This window comes from Aquila chrysaetos, chromosome 5, assembly GCF_900496995.4.
Source record: "Aquila chrysaetos chrysaetos chromosome 5, bAquChr1.4, whole genome shotgun sequence".
NCBI classification, from domain to species: Eukaryota; Metazoa; Chordata; class Aves; order Accipitriformes; family Accipitridae; genus Aquila; species Aquila chrysaetos.
The window spans coordinates 70,382,516-70,405,591 of NC_044008.1; positions in this window are offsets into that span (position 1 = coordinate 70,382,516).

The window sequence follows — 23,076 nt, forward strand, 5'->3', positions numbered from 1 at the left end:
CTAAGCTGATCCCTGAGACTGGCTACTGTCTGTGCTGTGTCAGCATAAAAGCGGGGAAAACTTAGGAGAAAAGAAAAAAGGAAAAAGACTAGGCTTGAAAAGAAACTGTGGCTCTAATAATGCGGAAAGGCTCCATTACCTCTGGTGGACTGCGCCTTTGATCCCACCTGTACAAGGCTGGGCATCACTGCTTCCATGTGACTTAGGAGTATGGGGCATCCACTAATGAAGTAAAAAGTGATTAGCGTTCTAGTTTAGTGCTGCCTGTTACAGCAAATCTATGTTTATTTTGAAGGACTGTGGACTTACGTCAAGGTTTGAAGGCTGTCTTTCATTTTGGAATCTGCTTCTGTATCGCAGTGAATATAGGCTGCAGACCATGTCCCAAAGCTGTGATTAACAATGGTTCCATCAGCTCTGTGTAACACAGTGCGAATGAACAGAGATCTCTGTGTCTGAATAGGAATAAAACATTGAGAAATTATTGTGTCTTAGCAAGGTTACCTTTATGCTTTTCATCAGACTACATCAATAAGTTTAATTTTCTGAAAAGAATTTTAAAGGACAAAACCATGTTTGCTTTAAGAATCTCTGCCTCTAGTGTAGACTTCATTAACTTTTTTTTTTTTAATTCATTTATTCTTTCTTGTCATATATGCCATGAATACGGTGGTAAGGTTTTGCATTTGCTTTCCTTCTAAGAGGGGGAAAAAAACCCCAACCCTATTTGATGATTGTTCTCATGGATGCACAATGTTTTAGCACTTTCAGTGTAGCGTAGACTACTGATGAAGGTTGTTGAATTTTCACAACATTGCCACTCAGTACACTAGTACCTATTGTCCATCCATTCAAGTATAAGTAACTTGCTCTGGGGGCAAAAAGTTCATCTTGGTTCTATTAGCTCAATGTTCCTCTAAAGTTATTCTGGCATGTCAATAACGCAAGGCTGCTTTAACTTCAGGCTAATTGTCAGTGATTGTACCATATGTCATATGTCATGGGAGGAAACAAAAACATTTGTCACCTACTCACAAGAAGCTTTTGGCAGTGTCTTATATGGGTTTTTTTGGTTCACCTGGTACTTAACTCATTAATACTGCGTTGAATCAATTTTGGCTGCTGTGCCCGCAAAAGTATCAAAAAATAAATCAAGATTTCACCAAAAGTATTGATCAGTCACCTCCTTGTGAAAACATACTTTTGTGTTCATTTCTGAGTATGCTGAAATAGCCCCCTCTAACGTTCAGGATAACTGAACCCTTGTAGACTTCCATCCCTACCAGTCATGCTCTAGATGCATTTAACAGTCTTGTACGAGATTGTTTTTTATTGTGCTGGACTCTGATTTATTCATTTGGCTTGGGCTGTTCTCTTCTACCTGGAAGATTTCTGCCGCCTGCTGAACTTTGTCCATGTAATAATAGTGCACGTGTTATCCCTGGAGCGCAGTGATAATACGCATCTCAAACCCCATTACCAGTGCAGAATTAAGAGGGTCAGTCTTTTCTTAAAAAAAAACCAAACAAAACAAAACAAACAAAAAAAACCCCCAAAAACCCCACCAAACACAAATAACCAACATAGGTAGGCAGGTGAAGCCTCTTTCGAGCTTGCAGCTTGTTTACAGCACGTGTCAATGTTTAGGCTAAATGACCTTGATTCAGCTATCAAAACAGACACACAGTGTTTGCTTATTAACATCCCACCTCTGAGGTAATCTGTCTTACCTTCCATCCTACCTGCTTAGAGGACATTAAATACTGACTTAAGGAAATGCTGTGGTGTGGAGTTTTAAAATTAGATTCTGAAACAATCAACCTTTTAAGTAAACACTTTCTAGTGTACTTAGCTTCCCTGACTTCCTCCTACAGGAGAATGATCACACTCTGATTCTCATCTCTTATTCCCCTTTCTCCCCCCTTTTCCTAACATAAATACTAGCTACTAGTGATTGAAGTTTTGTTGAGAAAGGCCTTTGGATGTGTTGCTTTATCTGATGAGAAAGATGGCAGAAGGTTAAACAAAACAGACTTGTCTGCTTAGCATGTTCTGCCAGACAACCACAGGATAAAGGAGTGATGTGTTAAGTGTTTTGTCTATGGAGTTATGTTTGCAACATCATTTGAATGCTAGTATCCAAATCTTAGGCCATCCGCAGTGCTTGTCAACTCACAGCATGCCATGTGCCCCAGTTTTCAACAATAAAATCTGAGGGCTATCAGTCACAGAAAAGAGCTGAACCTATATTTGAATGCTCTACGCGTGGAAGAAATGTATTAAGTGGAGTTAGATGGTGTTACCAAAAAATCAGTTTCTTAAATGATTGATATGAACTGTGAGGATTAAATTGCTCATTTTTGGTGTAATTTCTTTGACAGTAGTCTAACCCGTTTGGTTGCAGACTGTCTGCATCTCTCATTCTGCAGTCTGTTACACAGGATCTCTTCTCTTTTATTTATATCAATATCATTGTCTACTTTGCAATATATTTCGTATTCAAATCTGTTAATCATGTGAGTAATCCCCTTAGCTGGCTGAATGAAGAACATTTACATGAGTAAGAACAAAAAATAACAGTAGTTATGGCTTTTCTCCTAGTCTAGACATTGTAACAGAGAATCTTCTGGAACGATCGTTTAGCAAAACACAAATTATAAGGTTAAGGCCCAGGAAGAACTGTTTGAGATTTTAGATTTCTATGTAAGAAATAAGCTTGAAATTATTTCTTGATGTTTTTTGAAACTCTGCACACTCCACTTTCCCTTTATTTTGCCAATTTGGTATGACTACTTGAAGTAGCAGAATAGGTCTGCTAGGTTAAAGGAGTGAGAACAGTCTGAAATTCTTGAGAATGCAAATAGTCAGTCCCTCACCTCGTAGGGAAGAAGTCACTGCGGAAAGGTAGTTAGCAGTTGCTGTCTAGTGTAAACATTTGCTGCCATCTCTTCCTTCTAACTGTAGAAAAATGAACTGCTGCTGACTTTGCTTTTGCTAATACTGAGAATTCTTTACGGGAATACAAAACCATTCAAAGACTAAAAAAAAAAATTATCTAAATATCTATCTAATTCTGGCCTTAAAAATCTATGAATTGTTAAAGCACAATTTCATCTTCTAAACATATGGAATCAAAGATTATTGTTTCAAATATTGCAGTGAGCTTTTTCTGTACTAAACGGACTTTTACAGACTCATATATTCATAGCACTGGAAAGATATAGTTAATAAACTGGTGCAGGCTGAATAGGTACAGAAGCTTAGTTGATTCTAAGAAAGATGATGTGGAAGTCGATAAAGTGAGATGATGCAGTGTCCTATAAGTCCAAGCCAAAATCCATGGGCAACCATGACTAAAGGCATCCAGGCTTTTCCTGACTTGTCTTAAAAATGAAAGGTGATTCCTGTTCGGAATTCCCAGTTTGCAGAGACATGTTACAAGTGCTCATGTCCTGTTTAATTCTTCTGCTGTGATCTTACAATGTGTATATGCCTTCTGTAAACTTTCTGGATAGGCTTTAGCAATTATAGATTGCTCTGGTGCCAAATGGAAAAATTGGGAAATTTGGTTTCAGTTTTCAACCAAATTGAGTATTTTCAGGGGGTAATGGAACAGTGAATTAATAAATGTACTGTTTTATTGGGTGATACATAATTTTTAAATTGTGAACCACTCTTCAGTAAAATTGCCACTTTGAGACAAAAAAGATTGATATTTCAGTGGAGGACTCATTCTCTTTCTGAAATTTATCAGATTACAGATACTTTTTGACCCTGAAAGTATTTTGTTTTGGGGCAAACTTGCTACTCATTAGAAAATAATTCTTTTCAGCTCTGTGCAATGGTGCATTTTACTTTTTGATGATGGGATTTATTAGTGAAAGACCTCCTCTTCTGTCATCTTCTCAATTCACTTGCAACTGAAACTCATACTTTCTATGATTGTAACTCGCGGGGAGAAAAAAAAATATAAATTAAAAATAATTGGTAGTTGTATTTAATAGTAGAACTTTAGTAAAAACAAGAGTAGGTAAAACTGGAACATGGTGGGCGGATTCTCAGTAGGAGTGCCAACATGCAGTCAGAAGCTGTGCTCTTAGCTGGGCACAGAAGTAGGATGAAGAGGAGCTACTACAGGACTCCTGAGATACTTTTTGACAGAGAAGTTTGTCATGTTCATTAAGAAAAGACGAAGAAACGATACAGGCGAAAATCTAGTAGGTTGCTATGAAAAGATGGGAAGCTGTATGGTATTTTAAGACCAGGTCCCAACATGAAGCTCAGCAAATTTTAGGCGTTCTGAAAATTTTTATAGCTTTTCCAACCCTCAAGCCCACCCTTTCCCCCCAAATTAATTTAGGTACCATTTTCCAACATGTAGAGTTTACTTGTTTCGTTGTTGCCTAAGAATTATTATTTTATGGTTGTTTAGAAAAAAGAGAGAGATGATGTCCTTACAGCAGAAGCTGATAAAGAGATGTTTCGAATTATCTTGAGTTTATCTCAAAAAGAGCAAATGACATGACAATATAATAATACAGAATATCATTGTGCACCAGCAATCTGATCTAATTATCATGTTACTTCATGATGGATTTTGTATTAGCGAAGCTTCAGTAGCACAGTGACATGGGACAGGGAAAGTGTCTGGAGGAAAAATATATTAAAATAATCAAAAAGTTGCTCGTGCTACTTAGGTAAGAATACACACATTAATCGCCAAATAAATAGAAGGGAAAAAGAATATGATCCAAAGTCTGCTAAAGTTGTTAGAACAGCTCTTGGAGACTGCAATATCCAAGTTCAAGTTCATGGTGTCCTATATACAGATCATAGTATATAGACTGCAGTATGTCAGTCTGTCCTTCTTCTCCTGAGCTGTGTCATTCTTGGTACACGTTCATGCATGCAGACTTTTGTATATCTGGGGTTTTTTCTTATGTTGCAGGCAATATTGATTCTGCTAAACAAAATCAGACATTGCCTAGTGCAACAGTAAAATCGTGTACATGATGTTTTCCAGTGAATAAAAATCTTATGCTATTGTAGGGAAGAAATATCAATCATATATGCCTATTTTCCATCAATGAAACCCAAATTATTGGTGTGAGAAATGACTGAGTCTGTATGTTGGAGTTTAGGCTGGGAGATCTTTTTGGCTTAAAAATGTATCACTTATTTAAATAAAAAGTCTCTGCCAGGAAAAATTAAATTGTATGAAATAGTTTGTAGCTATAGAGTGGGACTGCAAGTTATTGGCTGGCTATGTCACACAAAAACACTGAGAAGGAAGGAGGCTCTTTTGGCCTGTGGGTTTTGTGGGGGCTTTTTTTTCTTGTTTGGTTATCGATTCAAGGCTATTATCTTGGATGATGATATCTGGAGTCCCACTGCTTGAATATCTAAAAGGCACGTTTAAATTACTTTGGGAAAATTACTAAGACAATTATGGGATTGTAATATAAAGTACCATAATTACACTTTAATGCTTCTTATCGATTGTTGAGCTCTGCACTTTGCCATAGCATAGAACTATGAACTTATGTTTTCTTTGCCCACCCATAAAGTTAATGCTTTAATATCTGTTTTACAAAGACAGTTTTTCAAACTTGGCAAGTAGGAACTTCCGAGATGAAAAATATATACTATACGTACATGAATACACACAAATATATATATTCATCATGCTTTGAAAGCCACATGTCAGTATCTCTCATCTTTCAAGATCTTTCTCCATCTTTGAGTGGTCCAGAGTAGTGCTATGCCAAGGGGCAGCCATGTTTATATAGGTGCATGAGGAAGGAACAAAGCTTGCTAAACGGGGAAGGATGAGAAGATGTGGTGGTGACGCTCATACTTTCTGTGGCTAGAACAAGGCAGCATCTTAGCTCCCCAAATTACCAGGAAGCAGAGAGGGGACATGCTCTTCGTTGAAGAAATATTTGCTTGGGTTTTCAAAACACCAGCCGTATCAGCTCTTTGGAGGTGTGGTTAAAAGGCAGTTTCTGGATAGCTCTTTATAGGCCAAGAAGAGGAAATTTAAAGAAGCTGCTTCCAGTTATTGCCAGGTAACATGTAAAATGAAACTCTCTACAAAGAATGCAGGCAAAATAGTGCGTGTCCTTTCTGGCTTAGTTTTACAGACTGAGAATAATGAAGTATGTCTTGTGTCTATTTCAAAGACTTTCTGGATGAGGTTCTCTCACTATAATAATAAAGAAAAAGAGCAATGTGCTATCACTGCAAAAATTCTATAGTATCCCTGTGTTTTCAATGGCTATTAATGCTGTATACCTCTATCCTCCTAAAGCTGCCACTTCAGAGTGTGCGATTACAAGACAGTATATGCTTGTATGGCAGATAAAATGAGGTATAGCTTTGTCCCCCAATCCCACGTACAGGAATCTTACTCCCTCTAGTTTCTGGTATCGGGAAGCGTTCATTTACCTCATTATGCTCCCTCAGATCTCCGGTTGAACCTTCTCCTTTGCTCTGGTTCCTCCCAACTACTTGGTAATGACCAGTGCCAGCTCACAGATGTCATCATCTCCTCACTGGTATCCTTTCTGCTGCCATCTTCTCTACAGTTTGATAGCGAATTTGGCCAATTTTAATGTTCTTTGTTTACAGCAATTTGGATGGTGAAAGTTCTTGCACGAGTATGTCTCAGCATTGTTAGGTTATGATCATTTTTATCTATGAAATGATGAGAAATATGAGGAAAAAGTCTATCAGGCCTTTCATGACAGGCATAAACATAGTCTGAAGATTTGCATTCACACGCCTTCCCTTCTCTTTATGAACTCAGTTATTTCCTACCAGCTGCCTCTAGGCCTCAGGAGGCTCATATGACATTTGGATTAAGCTCTGCAATAACAGTATTGATTGAAGTGTCTTACTGGTCAAAGAAGCAAAGCTGTCCTGTTCTGTAAATACTATATCATCATGTTATTAGTATCTTACATTTTAAACTATTCTGATGTAAAGGGGATTTGTCTTTCACTTGCATATTAGACATGCACAGTCTTTTCTTTATCTCAGTGTAGACTGCCAGATGCACTTTCCTCTGTGCCATGTTCACCTTTCCTGCGGAGCTAGCTATGAGTGTGCTGCCATCTCATGGCAGGCCACTGTTTAATTAGAAATGACAAATGGTACAGGACAAATTAGTATTATTATGTAAATTTGACCTGTACAAAGATAAGTAAAAAAAAATAATAATTCAGCCTGTGTTTTAAAACTAAGAACGTTCTCTGATTTCCATGTAACAGATAATAAGACTGTAAGTGGCAGAGCAATTGGGGCTGAACCTACTGTATATCCTTCTACATGTACAATTTTTGTGCTTTTAGAAAAATAAAGGACCTTGACTACACAGTATTAATATTAAAGATGTCTGGGATATTGCAGCAAATCCCACTGAACATTACTATCAGCACAGTTCACTCCCCAGAAAAATATCTTTCTTTGCTTTCAGCAGCATATATTAGTATACATGGTAGAGAAAACCATAATTAAATCTATTAAGGTGACTTGTTACAGAGCACAACTGTCTGAATACTTGATGGAAAAAGAAAACGTTTTGTCTTTCTCTTCTGTGGGTAGATAACGCTATGTCTTTCAATTCTTGTTTAAGAATTCTCAGTCTGTGAGTCTGTTCAAACATCTGACATTTTGGTGCTTAGCTGGGATTTCTATTCTGCACCCAGCTCTCTGATACCTAGCTACCCATCACGATAGATGCGTTGCTTCTTAAAATTGTGGTCCCTTAGAGTCTTCAGTTATCTTCGAGGGTGTTTTGGCAAAGGACCCTAGGGGGGAAAACGCATCTTCATAGTCTGTGTTTTGCTTTTGAGATCTCTATTTCAAGACAGTGGTTTGGCCATATGGTCTTAATGTCACTGTTCAGAAGACCTGAAATCTGGGACATCACTCAAAAGGACCATCTAACTCAGTGTCCTGCTTCCAGTAGCAGCCATGGGTGGGCTAGCTGAACTGGTAGTAGCCCTAGAAAGTGTCTACCAGCTCCCTTGTGTTTTCAGGGTGTGATGGCGCTTTAGAGACTATGCCAGCCACACAGGATCTCTTTCCACTTTTTCCATTTCACATTTGTGGGACTTCGATCTCACAGATTATAAAATCTTGACCATAATTTGGCTTATCTGTAGTATGTATCTGCTAACCAGAGAAACGAGGAAAGGATGACTGGTGTTTCACAGTGATCATCATTATAAATTTGTGTGGTATACTGCACATCTGAGTTTCCACTGAAGAAGAGATAATGGATATAGCTTTGCAATACCTTAAGTTACACAAATTAACAATTGAAAAACCTCCTTAACTTCCCTGCAATTTAAAGTCTTAATGCATTGGCAAGCTTATGTTTCTAAAGCAGAAAATAATCTTGGTGGAGTCTTCCAGTCAAACATTTTACCCTTACTAATAAAAACTCAGCCTTTGATATGTTTGGAGGTAAGAGTATATTATCTGAAAAGTTGGTTTGCCATTCACCAGCAGAGTTTGTAGATGTGTCTTAACACTTGCAACTCCAGGCTGAACTACTTGGATTTGGACCTGCCATTCATCTTGTGAGCACAGAATTGCTGTGCTCTTTCATACTGCACTTTCATCTGTGGATTTAGTGCTGTCTGGCAAAGTGAGCATGAACAAACAGCGTGAATTTACTCATATTATATTGGCAGGTGAGGTCCTGGTGTGCTCTGATGAATATCGTGGATAGAAGAAGGATTCTGGTGCTGAATTCCTCTGTAATCTCTAGAAATGTCTAGGTCTCTGTTGCTTCATGTCTAAAATAAGGAAGTATGGTAGGGGGTTTTGCGTGATATGAGTGGGAAATCTTGCTAACTCCAGCTTTTAAAATGGCCTTACTCTGGCCATTTGGTGAATAAACTGGAAGGAGAACTTCTAGTCTCCCGATTCACATATCTGTGCAGTTTCTTCTGTGTTATTTTGGTGCGGAGAGCAGAAGAAAAGATAATTCAGTATAATTTTTTTCTTCTCAGCCCTCTCCATGCTCTGAGAATTTTGCTGGGTTGATTCAGGTCTTTTACATACAGCAAATAGAAAAGCATGGCACTCCCCATAGAGTTTTCTGAACTGCATGCTTATGTTGAGATCCAAGAGAATGCTGGCAGGCTAAGATTGCATTACAAAAATCCAATCCATGAAATAAATTTTAAACCCCTCTGAACTTTGACAACTTATGTCTAAAAGGCATGTTTTTTTACCTAAAGACCAACTCTGTCAAAATCCAAGACTCCGCCACCTGCTAATAAAAGACTGGTGGGAATCGGGTTTTATTTTTTTTATTTAAGAAAAACCCATCCAGTCAACTGGATTACAACCAGTGATATTACCCAAAGCAAAAGGTAACACAAATGCTGCCTACCACCTAAGCCTTGCCATGGGTGTTCTTGCTAGTGCCAAGCGGGGAGAGATTTCTCCTGGTATGCTTGCAGTAAAAGTACCAGACCCTAAGCTATCTCCCTCAAAATGAAAAGAAAAAGATGTGGCTCTGAAAATTTTCAAATTAGTCCTATGTGTTGGGTATCTACAGTTGTTTTCATTACTGTTTTATTTGCTTTATTTTTCTCTGGAATTTGTGTCTTTGTAGTTGTCCGGTAACTCCTCTGTTTCTGGACAAACTCAGAGAAAACAACGTTATTCAAAATAAGAGTGAAGTTTTAGGTGATCAAAGTGAGAGAACAGTTGCAAAACAGAAGAATAAGCTAAACAATTAAGTCCTTTTTTGGATGTTCTTGGCTTATTTAGGAGCCTGGTGACATGCTGTCTGTCAGTCTAGGATTGACTGATAATTTCTCCCCTTAAATTTATGTTCTCCTTTTGTTCAACGTGGCATTCTTCCTTCCCTTCATGCTCCTATTTTTATTCTCAGTCTGGCATAGGCTGCCATGTAGGTCAAAAGTGATAAATAAGCTTTAACCTTCCCTTTCTCGCACAGAACCTCAGTTTTAAGGCTGTTTCTGTTCATCACTTGGCACCTAACTGTCCTCTGCACATCCTAGTATTGTAGGAAACTTACATCAGAAATGGTATTTTCTGTGTGTACATGCTACTATATTCATCATCTTTCAAACTCTTTTAATTCTTCTAAGAGGTCACAATGGCATCATTTTATACAGAGTGGACTTGGTGTAGACAGTGATTCTTCTAAATAGCTTTTCCTTACCACAAGCCTCCTTTTATCAATTTTAGGGGATCATGCTGTCACAGTCATTCAAATAGAACTGTTCCTGCAATTTTGCTTTACTTAGTCTCTTTGTACTTTCTATAACAAAAATTATGAGAGGTTTTTTGTTACAGCTGAGGAGAGGAGAAATCATTGCGGGAGGCGGTTGTTGTTCCCCCAGGATGCTGCAGTATGAATAAAAGATTTAGGTGCATTTCCATATGATACTTTGTCTTTTTGTTAGATATTTAGAGAAAATCTTTTCTGATTCTGATATACTGAATGAAGATATTGGCATTTCCCAGTCCAGCTTGCGGGCTGAAGAACAGGAGTTCCTTAATGGCTTACTGTCAAAGTTGTTGGCTATGCTGTATCTATTGCTCCTGAGGCCGTGGCCTGCCATTGCAATTGTGGATCAGACACCAAAGATTAGAGATTGCAGCAGATTCATGGACTTTATTACTTCACAATTATCCACAGTGACTCAACAGGTATTAGGAAGACCTGTACATCCGTCCTTTTAATAGATGCCAGTTCCTTCTCCAAATCTCTGCTTAGTCCAACTGAAAAAAGAGAGGCTAAATTAGTACCGTTAGGTTTTTTCCTAGTAAGACGTTCTGGAACTAGATTACCCTGCATGTGGATCACTGTGTTGTTAGGACAGGCCCAAGATTTTCTTTTAACAACCGACTTCAGTGGAATATTCCAGATGTCAGGAATGGTACAATGGCAGCAGAGAAGTGCACACCAAGAGAGGTCTTTACACCAGGCCCACCATGCTTTTTTTGGACCTGACACCCTTATGCTGTTGATTTGTACATAATAAGCTAGCTCATAACCACTCACCTCATATAATGTATATAATTTTTAGTCTGGTTTTTCTTAAAGGTGACTTTAAGAGTTCTAGTGAAGTAGAGGTGCTCAGCACCTCTGGAAGTTGGAAAACATTGTTCTATGGAAAAGTGGTATAACAAATTAAAAAAAAAAAAAAGGAAGACAGATGTAACTTCTCTGTGCAGCGTTTTTATAAGGAATATAATTTGTCCTATTAGAACATAAGGCTTTTAAGGGTTCTGAAGCTGAACATAATGCTTGAAAGAATTGGATAAATGGTGTCTTTATTATATTCCTGACACTTTCAGATTCTTTGTATGAGAAAAACTATACAGAAATAAATGGAATACAATTCAGTTGATTCTTTTCCACTCTAAGGGGACTGTTTTGTCCTGCTTAGAAAATGGATGTGTTACAGAATTACTAAAAGGAATACAGGCCAAGATGAGGGGTATAATCTGTTGTAAAAATGTGGAAAAAATGCAAAATTGTTTTAAATGTTGTTTTTATCCACAAGAATGATTCTTACTGCTTTCTAAAAATGTGTTTTTTATTTTGTGAGCAATTGTTCTGATCTTCGCTTATGTTAAGTCTGGGGAAGACTTTTCTTTCCTAGAGGTAAGGAATCTGCTGCAAACAAGGCTGTCAAAAGATGTTTTTTCACATGGCATTGAAATAATTTGGAAAACCATAGGTGTGCAAATCTCTCCCCTTTTTTTGTTTGGTTTTTGGTTTTGTTACAGTGCTGGCTGTATAGTTACGCATAGTAAATGACAGAGGCTGACCTGATGGTAGCCGGTGACCAAACTCTTACTCATTTCATTATGGTAGTGATTTCAACTGAGATGTTAATTAAAAGCTTCTGAGTTCTTCACTTTCCTGGTGACCCTGGTTGGATCTTTTTTGATGTTTTGAGGGCTGGTTTGTGTATTCTTGGGCATGCACCATAGCACAGGATATTGAAGTGCGTTGTAGTTGAAAATCACCTTCCCTAAATAGAGGAAGGAAAGATATTAGGAAGTGAGAAGCATTTTTAAATTCTGTGAAGTATTAGATAAAAGACTTGGGAAGTTACAAAAAAAAGACTGAGAGGCTGAGGGTCTTCCTTCTTCGCCTTCCCTCAGTGAAGCCAATTGTGTTTCTAGTGCTCTTGAAGTCTTACAGAGAGAGTTGAGTAGGGTTTGGTCAGACCATTGCTAGATGCCAGGATGGAGTGAGAGGACTGCAGAACAGCTTTTAAGTATGCTGACATGAAGGCAAATAACGTCTTGATTATTTTTTAAGACTCGTGCATTATAATTCTTTAATGTTAATAAACTGAGATTATATATTCATATCAGGCTAATGGCATCAGGAAAGACTTTAATATCATTTGCCACCTGTATGCAAATACTTCCACTGACTTCAGCAATATCAGCTGGGTGAATAGAATGTATAGCATATTACCGCTAATCTCACCCATCTCCTGCATTTCCTGCAAATTTTTATAGGGAAACCAAGATTGCCTGAGGCCACCTTGCAGCTGAATGTAACAGTGAAAGGAAGGAGAGATGCTAATAATTCACCCACACTTGACAATATTCAAATTCAATCCTGACCCCCTGCAATATCTATACAAACTATTCCTTTCCTGGAGCTCTATGTAGTGAGCGGGGCTCAGTGTAGTTGCTCTCAGCAACCTGCCTCTTTACAGTGACTGGCTATCTATTTCTGTTAGTACCTATTCGCATATGTCAGAGCTTGTTCCTGTGATCCTTACCTTTCAAACTCATCTCCCTAACATCTTTTCTGTTAAATTTATTGAAGGAAATAACCAAACCATTTACCTTGCTCTCCTCGTTGAATTGTTTAGTTAACTTACTAAAGAGTGGAAAATTAAACTTCTTCATTTGTGGTGGACCAGTGAACAAAGTTCAGGTTGCTAATTAAATTATCTGTGTGGCTGTAGCTTGGGCAAGATAATCAAATGGGTAAATCTGCAGAGTTTCAATGAAATCTTAACTTAGTACCCAATTTACCATAAATAAAATGTTTGCCTTCTGTAAGTATTCACCTTTTCAGTGTTTAGTCATCACTACTGTGAGCTCCCTCAGTTTCATTCAGTACTATCATGGAAAATCTAGCAAGTCACTGCCATTTTTTTAAGGCTCTGAAGTCTTCAACGGACTTAAACCAGGCTCTTCTGGTTTAATCCACTTTTTCCCCTAAGCATGACGAGCTGGCAGCGTTCCTTCTCTTTTACCTTTAGAGGAAAAAATGCTGAGATACATGTATTGGGAATCAGTTATTCACCAACTTTTGCTGATGATGCAATTTACCAATTGCCTACAATTAGTCCTAAATTTTCTCTTTCCCCTGACACTACTGTCCTGTAAATTTTCATCATAAATTCTGAATAAACACTACTAAAATCCCCTGAATAATAAGTGGGATTAATAGCAGCAAAACCCAAATTACTGTCGTGTGCTTTATAAATTTAACACAAAGGTGAAAGCAGAAAAACGCTTAGTTGTACACTGGGGCTGATCTCTCCACTGCTTTACAACTTGTCTTGCCATTTATACTTGTGTAGTGTTATAACATAAAACTAAATGGTGTATATTCCAGTAGTACAACTTGTTAATCAGTATCAGGACCCCATTGTGTTGGATGCCATATGAATGCTTCATGGGGAGCAGCCCAAATTAGAAAGAACTTACAACTTGAATATACAGCAATGAACTTGTAAGCAGAGACATGAAGAAAGACTTCCTCAAAGCCACATGTCAAATCAATAACAAAGTTGGGGGAAAAGTCTATTCTCCTGCTGCTCACTGTAATGGGTGTGGGGGCTCAAGGCACAAAGCTAAGTCATCTTTGCACTTTTGGAAAGAGTTGTATATGGTCATGTTGGACAGGAAGCTTTAAAATTTCTACAGTAAAGATAGCTTCTACAAAGCTGTCTATTTTAGAGGAGTCTTTTCACAACTGTATCCAATTGAGCAATACTCAGTCAATCTTTGCTATCAATTTCTTTCATACCATCTTAACAGAGGCCTCACAGACATTCATTTCACTGAGAAGTTATTTCAGGCATTCTTTAGTCAGAACATTGTTAAGTGCCCTCATTCCATCCAGAAAAGAATTTAGAAAGGTCTTTTTTCTTCTGATATTCAGAAGTCAAACTCTTTCTCCAAAATGCTTCTTTTTAACAAATGCAACATTTTCTAAATACTAAAATTTCTTTTCTGTTAGACCCAGTGGTCAGAAACTTTGCAATTTCTACTCCTAAGGATAATAGCGCACTTTTCTCAATTCAAAACTTGGCTTTATAAACAACAAACAAATCTAAAAAAGTTCCTCCAAATCAAATGCTTTGAGGAATGATTTCCCACTACAAATAGGTTGTATGACATGCTGGAATGCAGAAAGATAATGTAGGAAAAAATAATTTCCCAATGTAATTTCCTTTGTGGATTCTTCTCCCACTAGTTTAAAGATACCCTTGGTCATATTTTCAGCTGAGATAAACTGCTACATTGCTAATCAAATGTGAAGTGCTACATTAAGATCTGGCAAAGCCAAACTTCTGATTTTTAACTCCTTGTACCCATCTTAATGAAAATGTGTGGCAGCAGTATCCCAAGAATGTCCATAAGAAAGATCTCTTTCTGTTTTCCTCTTGGGAACAAAATTCATGTGGTCTGTTCTGAGTTTTCTTTGGGTTAGTAAAGCAAAACAGGTCTACTCTTACAAAGAACTATGGAGTCTCCCTCATACATAATATTCTTTTTTGCTGTTTATGAATAACAATCTTTAATAATACTATGAATTCATGATCCGTATGAAGTATTCCCTGGGGTCTCAATATTTCAGTCTGAATTCTGCTTGTCTGAAAAAGTTATCCTAGTTACTGCTTTAGAGTAATTTTGTGTGGGCTGGGGAAGAGAATTTGGTCTGCTGACAGTTTTGTGGTTCTTTTTCAGTTATGCTCTTGGGTAGTGGTTTTGGAAGCGATGAACATTTTCTTTAGTCCTTTTCTTTTAGGAAATGGAAACATCACTGTTGATTTTGGAGGAAGCAGGTCAGCTGATGCTGAGCATTTGGGAATATTCCTCTGTCTCTTCCCATACAGTCTGGTATTTCATTCTCTTTGCCTATGCCAGGTTGTTTATGCGATGTTTATGTACCATGTCAGAGTACTTTGCAATCACTAATACCTCTCAAAAAGCTTCAGTATGAAACACCTGTGGTGTCCTTCCTTTCTTCTCTTTTTTACGCATAACAAAGGTACAGGAATGGTGATTACAGACATTGGTAGTAGCACTACATTGAAAGCAGGTTTTCTAGATGCAGGCTGAAGTCTTAATCACTGCATTATACTTCTCCAAAGGCTGGCTCTGAACGTGACATTAGTTCAGGATTTTTTTTTTTTTAATGTAGTTACACTGATACTTTCCCACAGCCATTTCCAATGAAGGGAAGCTTGCAGATCACTGCAGAAAATGAAAATTACTTTAAAATATCTGAAGTGGATGTCTCTTCACTCAGATAAACCTAAGTACTATCACTCCTCAAATGCTTAGTATTTCAACTGTCTAACCAAACTCAGTTCTTACCCAAAATGAGAAGAGACAGTGGTGTTTGGTCATTCCTACCCTTGACCACCTGTAGTATCTGGGGGAGAGGGGGCTCCAGTGTTTGACCTGAATATAACTACTGAATGAATTAGCTGAGTAAGAAGGGTTGCTAGTCACATTTGAAATAATATCTTAATTATAGTTAGTGTCACTTTAAGCACATTTTTTCCTCCTGAAATTGAAATCTCAGTGCTAGATTAAGATAATTCTCCATATGTTAAAGGAAGCATTGGATTCTCTGATCTCTGTGGTGATTACCTACAAAATATTAGCATGAAGGACTGACTGTTTCGTATTAGAGCATGAAGTTACACAACATGTCACACCAAGAATGGTGTCTTCTACAGAAACGTGACTAAGGGCTTGTCAGTACTGGAAATTGTTCTTGGATAGCTACTCCAAAAGAAGTATGAAGTCTTAAGTTGCTGTTTGAAGACTGATTCGCCATGAAGTGTTTTTCTTTTAGCGAGACTGCATAATTTGTTTTTGAAATTCTTCCCTGCAAGAGGTTTCAAATCAATGAACTCTGGCCTGTGGGCTCTCTGTATGAGCCAGTGTTGCATGCAGAGAACTTGCTGGATTGGGTCCGTTATGTCAAACTTCCTTCCTCTCACCTTTTAGAGTAATTCTGAAAACTCACTTATTGCACAGAGCATGCTGGCTGCAAAGACCATCCCACGCTGTGTGCTTTCTCTCTTTGTAATCTGCTTCACTATATTGAAACAGCTTGCATCCTCCGATTACAAGCCCTCTGGGGTAGGAACATTTTTTGTTACTTGTTTTGCTCAGCTCGCCTACCATAGTGTTCCTTGTTCATCTCTTTCGGAACACAGTGTATGGTACACCAAATAGTATTATGTTAAAAGAACTTCAGTTTTTGAACAAGTAGACAAAGAGCTTTGGTTTTCTAATTTCCTTATATTTTGACTTGGTTATTCTGTATATTACATCACAAGACACATCTCTGTCCAATGGGAAGGCCTCAACTATGGCGTTTCCATGAGTTCAGAGTTAAAGTATCTTGTATTGCCTTGGCTTGAGCTGACATACTGAATCTAACACTAACGTGGCCTCTGCTACTTGAGGCAGTGTAACGGTTATACTACGTAACATCTTGGGTGGCAGATTTCAGCCTTACCCTTTCTGTTGAGAAGGACACACAGTTATTTGGTGCCTACCGTAATACAGTCTTGCTTGTATTGTCGTTAGTTGCTGTAAGAACGTAAGATACAAGAATACGTTTTATTACCTTGCAGTAGCTTGAGTCATCATCTCGTCTAGAGGATATGTGCTGCCACTCCACTTCAGAATTAAGTGACTCTAGTGTAGCTTTTTTGATGTCCGTTTTCTTTGTTTTCATGCTAAGGAGCTACATCATGACTGTGGAAACAGTGTGGATGTTCTGATTATTAAAAAGCCTGATAGCATATAGAATGTTTTTCTACACAAGAAATATCTTCAGATCTGATTTTGCACCCTTTGATGCATATCCATCTATGAATTTAAGCTGAGGGATCACTTCTTTTCTAGCCTTATGTGACACACTTTAAATTAATGGCTTTGGTTTCAGCTGGAGTCAGATAGGATTTTTTCTATTCTTGTATATTGAAAACAAAGTTGGTATGGTTTACATGCGGTAATATTTTCAAATATTTAAATCTCCAAACTTCTGAAATGTTAGGATTTCTGTAAATTCATAGACAATGACCTGAAATATTTTTCTGGTGTATAGGAGGTAACAAGATGTAATTATGTCTAGCTGAACTCAGAATAGTTTTCCCATTGTCCATTCTGCTAAAAATATGAATTGCTTTTCCCTTTGTCCCCTTTCTCATTCTTTTTTATTTCTTGAATAAACTATTTTTATTATCTTCTTAAGCTTTTTATCTAATCCTATTCATTGCCTTTACTGTGCCCATTGCCTAGTCTTTTTATGATGGCTCTCTGTCTTTCTAAAGTCTTTTATTAATGCAGCACATATGTATATTCTTTCATTTCATTTCATTGTGTTGCATTTTTTTCTTGCTGTCCCCTTTTTCTCGTCTCCCACTCGTTGTGATAAATACCATTTTTGCATTCTGTTTGTGAAACTTAGTCTTCACAAAAGGCTAAGATACCCATTTGACATCACAAAGAGAATGTCAGTGTTTAAACATCAAGGGCTTCATTTTGTAAAGGTTGAGAGTGCTTACAGTCTCCAGCAGTTCCACACTGAAATATAGGAGCTCACTTCTGCAAATTTGGTCTTATTTTCTTTCTTTCTAGCTGATAATAAACTGATAATGAATGCAGGACTTTGCTGAATAAATATATTAATCATTTAACCATTGTTCAAGTCTTCAAAACTTCAAAATATCAAATGAAACTTACAGATAAAATCTTGCATCCTTCTTGGGCTAAATTTTCCCTGGGTCAAGTACTAGTCCTACAAAAATACACATAATGTCACCATTAATTTTAAAATGAATGGATGTGAGCTGTGGATACCATTAGCACAAGAGTTAGTCTTTCTAGAAGTTAGCAGTATTTTCTTCTGCTAATACATGAAAATGAGAAAACTCTTCAAATGAAGGAAATGCTGTCTGGTTTTTGGGAATGCCTTTGATGCTAGGTAGATAGAATTGGTCGGGCAGTAAGCATAGGGCTGCTATGCCCTTAGAGTGGGCCTTGATTAAAACTCAATCATGTAATCTATTGATGGGAGTCATAATGACCTAGTCATAGACTTCAATAACACTGCCACAATCCTTTGTAAGGATTATTTTTCTTACCATTTCCACTTGAGCTGCTTTGTCTTTTTTTTTTTTTTTTTTTTTTTTAAATCCTGAAAAGTCATGAATTTCCGACATTGCCCCAGCAAAACAGTTTAACATATGCTGGATTTCAAGTGTGTCATTAGTCCCATTGACTTTGATGGGATATAAGTGTGTACTTACAAGTCCTGGAGACAAGAGCAGATTATTAGAGGCAATGCAGTCATTTCCAGCGTTGCATTCTGGTAGGACCCGTAACAAGGCCAAGACTCTGATAAATGTAAATAACATAATAGACATCAGCAGGTGTTTGGGAGTTACAGAGAATGGAGAGCTGGGATATCATTATTAAAATATATCTCCAGCTTTATTCTTGCTGAAGCGTACTTTGTCTGCAATGAGTATTTACTGTGGCAATCTTTGCTGTTGAGCTCTGCCAAACCCCTTCATTCTCCTACTCCTCAGTGCTTGCGTTTTTCTCCCAGACCTATGCTTTTCTTGAGCAGAGTGATTAGTTATATCAGCAATAACACATCTGATGCATTTTCTTCCTCAGCCTTGTAGGTCACGGTCAGGTTATGCTCCCATTCTGTGTGCAGGTTTTGCTTACCCAAATGAAGATGCTTTATCTGTTTCTGAAAAGGCAGATAGTTACTGTAAATCTGTCTACAGGAGCTTTTTTTTTTTTCTCTTAATGCTACCTAGGTTAATGAAAGATTTGTTTTGTGTATTTCTACCTTTGTAAATGCATTAGCAATTGTGTTTTTTACCTCAGATTCCCTCATTGTCATACACTTCATTAATTCCACACGTCACGTTCTTTCCAGCTTTATTCTAAATTGCTGTATCATTTACGCAGATAAATTAAGTTGTCAGAGAAGCTTTGCGAAGTGTTTGGTCTTTTCATACCCTTTGGCAATATATTTCTGATTTTTAAACAACAGCTTCTTTTTCTCTTGTGCTCTCTGTTTCTTCTTCTAATAGATCAGCTTGAACTAGTTGTCATGATATGAATAGGTATTTCTTCATACTGAGTCATGTGGAGAAGTATAACAGGCCCCCAGTTTGAAGCTACCTAATAGTAGCTTCTAGGGTCAGGTAGTGGGGGGAAAAAAGGATTTGCAAGCACATTGAATTTATGAAATTAATTTTCCTTGGTGCTCTCAGTTACCTGTTTAACCTATTCTCTACAGTTGTTAAAATAATTATTTTTTTTTTTCTATTGACAAAAAAGGAATCCTGTAAATATTTGAGCAAATAGGATTATGTGAAGATTTAAATAGCCATCTTTCAGGGCTTTTTGATTTTCAGTCTTCTTGTTTCAAAAGGTATTCCATCTGTTAAGCTCTGCTTCAGGAAAACACTTAAGCACATACTTAAATCCATCACTACAAGGAAGACCCATAAGCCTGGATTTAACTAGATACATATTTCTGAATCAAAGCATTAAGCCGTTTGCTCAACATGCAGAAAATTCCATCTTTTTAATTGCAGTGCTAGTGTACTTCCTTGCCAAAATGCACTGCCATATATAAATATTTACTATTGAACGAGCTGTATTACAGATGGGAAGGTATGTTTTCTTCATGGAAAATAACAATTTGGGATGTAAATATAGCCAGATATTTGGTGGTGGCAAGAGAAAGACGTACTGCTTAGGGTCTAACCTTACCTTCATCGACTCTTGCTAGGTGATACAGGATTAAATGCCCACCATGACCAATTTGCTACTGGAATTAATAGGTGTGATGATACAGAAATCAGTGGGATCTGCCTGACTTGGGATCCGTGCTGCCAGCCCTTCCACGGAGCCAGCTGAACACAAGATTTCTCAGTGTTTGGTGCGGGCTGATGTTCAGTGCTGCTCTGTACCGCTTTGAAATGGCCATTGGTATTTCACAGGGAGAAAGAGAGAGCTGCATTTAACCACAATTTGAAATTATTCCCTTAAGAGTATCGATACGGAAAAGCTTAGTAAATAACAACAACAAAATCCTAACCAGCCAGATTTGCAAAAGCTGCCTCTCATTTGATTTCTAGTAGTGAGGCACACGCAGGAGCGGGCTCAGTAACAGTAATAAACCAAGTCTGCAAAACGCAGCCTGTCAGGGCTAGGCAGCCATGAACTGCGTGTAGCTCCCGTAGCTGCCGATGGGAGCTGTAGGCCTTCAGCGTTTCACCTGTCTCCAAACTGCTTATTTAGGGCAAACTTTCTCTTAGATACAGGAGCCAAAGGCAAAGAGCTGTTACTGATTTATCCACACTGATGTTTTTTCTCACCTGGATGTGCCTAAGAGCGGCTGGGGGCAGGTGGGCCTAGGGAAGAGGAGACCTGGAAGAGCTCCGAGTTACCCGCTTGACAGCTGCATAAGACCAAGGAGCCTTTTTAGGGGAATTTTTTGGTGGTTTGTGAGTTGATTGGAGCCTTTTGTAACAGGGTATGGGAATGGGAATCAAGTACGTAATGATCTGTAAATATTTTCTCACAGCTCGTGTCATTTTTTGTTTCCCTGAGGTGCCTTCTCTCCTAGTCATTGTCTATTGGTCTCAGTTCGGGGCCTGTTTTCTTAAGTATTTAAAAGTCTGGATCTTGTGTGCTGTCAAGAAATCCTGATCCTGGGCAGGCTCTTGTCATCCCTGGAAAGTTGAGAAAAACTGAAATCTTATGAGAAATATTTAAATGTAAAGGTGAATAACTCACTGGAAGGATAAGCCGCCCACTAAGCTGCTTTTTTTTCCTGCCACTTTTGGACTGGCTGTTCTGTCTTCCTTACTTCTGCTTATTTCTTCTTTTTGAATAAATTAATCTGAGATCTCGAATCTTCTCTGACCACTGTTAGTGTTTGGAGGAAGAGAAAGTGTAGGAGAACAGAGAGGAGGGAGGAAACGTTGCTTTTACATAATAAAATTCACTTTCTGGAAATATTGCCACCAATTTTGTCCAAGGTAAATGATTAATCGAATAGCGAAGTCAATAAAGGAGACCTCAAATTTGTGATTCAGCCATTGAATGAAGCAAGCAAAACCCCTGTATTTCTTGGTGTTCTGGCTTGCAGCACCCCACATGTACATGGAGCCGCAAGCAGTCTGTGAACAGTTTGTGTGTACTTCTGATGTCGTAACAGGATTAGTGGGAACTGGGACCTGCCGTACCCAGAGTCGTAGCTGTGACAACCTAGTAAATTTTAGACAGCAATTCTGCCCGGCCATCCTGCAAGTTACCCATATCGCAGATCAACCTGCCTGATGCTGGGACTCCTTGGAACGTCCTTGTCAGTGTTGGGCTATGAATCATCCTGAGCAGCTCCTTGCCCCTTCGCTCTCGGAGGTATGCGGTGTCTGCCTTGGTCCGGGGAAGATTTAGTTGTGCAGCTTATAGGATCAGGATTTTTGCCTGTTCAGTCTAACGAGAAACAGTGTTGATGTTCCTGTTGTATTCCTTGCCACAGCTCTTACCCAAATGAAAATGAACACATTAAACAGCGTTTCCAGATATATTTTACCAAATTTCATAGCATGGGAATAAAAAAAAAGGGGGGGGGGGGGCAGGGGGAGGAGAAATAGAAGCCACTTAAAATGGCTTTTGTTTTTGTCTCTTTTAAAATAATCTATGTAATTAGCTTAAGAAATTACTGGGAGCCTAACATGACCAGATTGTTTGTATTTGCAAGTAATTTCTGAAATGAGGTTTATTCACAAAAGACTATCTTTTAAATGCTTCCCTGTAAAACATATTTTACTGTGACACCTTATAAATATTAGAACAAAGGACTTTGCAGAACAAACAGATCTGAAACCACAGAAATACACAACAATGATTCATTTCTTGTATCAGTCATTCAATACATTATTAACTTCCCTGTGAGCAGGAGGTGCGTTACGATGTCTGTGCCCTAGGAGCAAAAGTCAAAATATTCCCAGAGCAGCAGAGAGGAATGTATTTTTCAGATACTGGTGTTGCATCTATTTGCAAAGTGTCTAAATGCAGAAATCTGAATGCATCTATATTCAAATCTAGAATTAGATCCAACAATACACCCTATTAAGTTTTCCTGTGAGATTAGTTTCAGCTTCTGTTATAGCTTACTGGCTTTATTGGGTGTTCGCAGTGCAAGCGGAAGGGGAGTCATCACAAAGCCCCACTGGCCTGGAACGTCAGGGCAGTAAGACTTTTATTTTTTCATTATGAAAAGGAGAAATTGTTTCTAATAATCCAACATATACTCAAGTCCTTTTATTTTTATTTTTTAAATTGAGCATGGAGCTTAAGAAACATCTGTGTTGCAATTTAATGACACAATTCACTCCTCCTTGTACTTTTATAGGATTAATTAGCATCTAAACAACATTTTTTTTCCTGCTGCAGCCCTAAGCTCAGCTTATATAGAACCAATTATATTTCTGCTTTTCAGTCTGTTAGAAGCTCACAGCACAGCAGTTGTTCTTATGGAGGTCAGCAATGGTAATAAGTTGTTCTTAGGGACTTTTCCCACTATTTGCATTTTGACAGTTATCGTGCATTGTATTTATGCTGACAGGACCTGTCAGCATCCACAGATACTAAACCACCTGTGTCCTTATTCTGCCTGTGCTTTGTTGGCATAGATTTGACTCTCATGGGGACCTGCGTAAGTAAAAGCACAGTTACTTGCGTTAATGC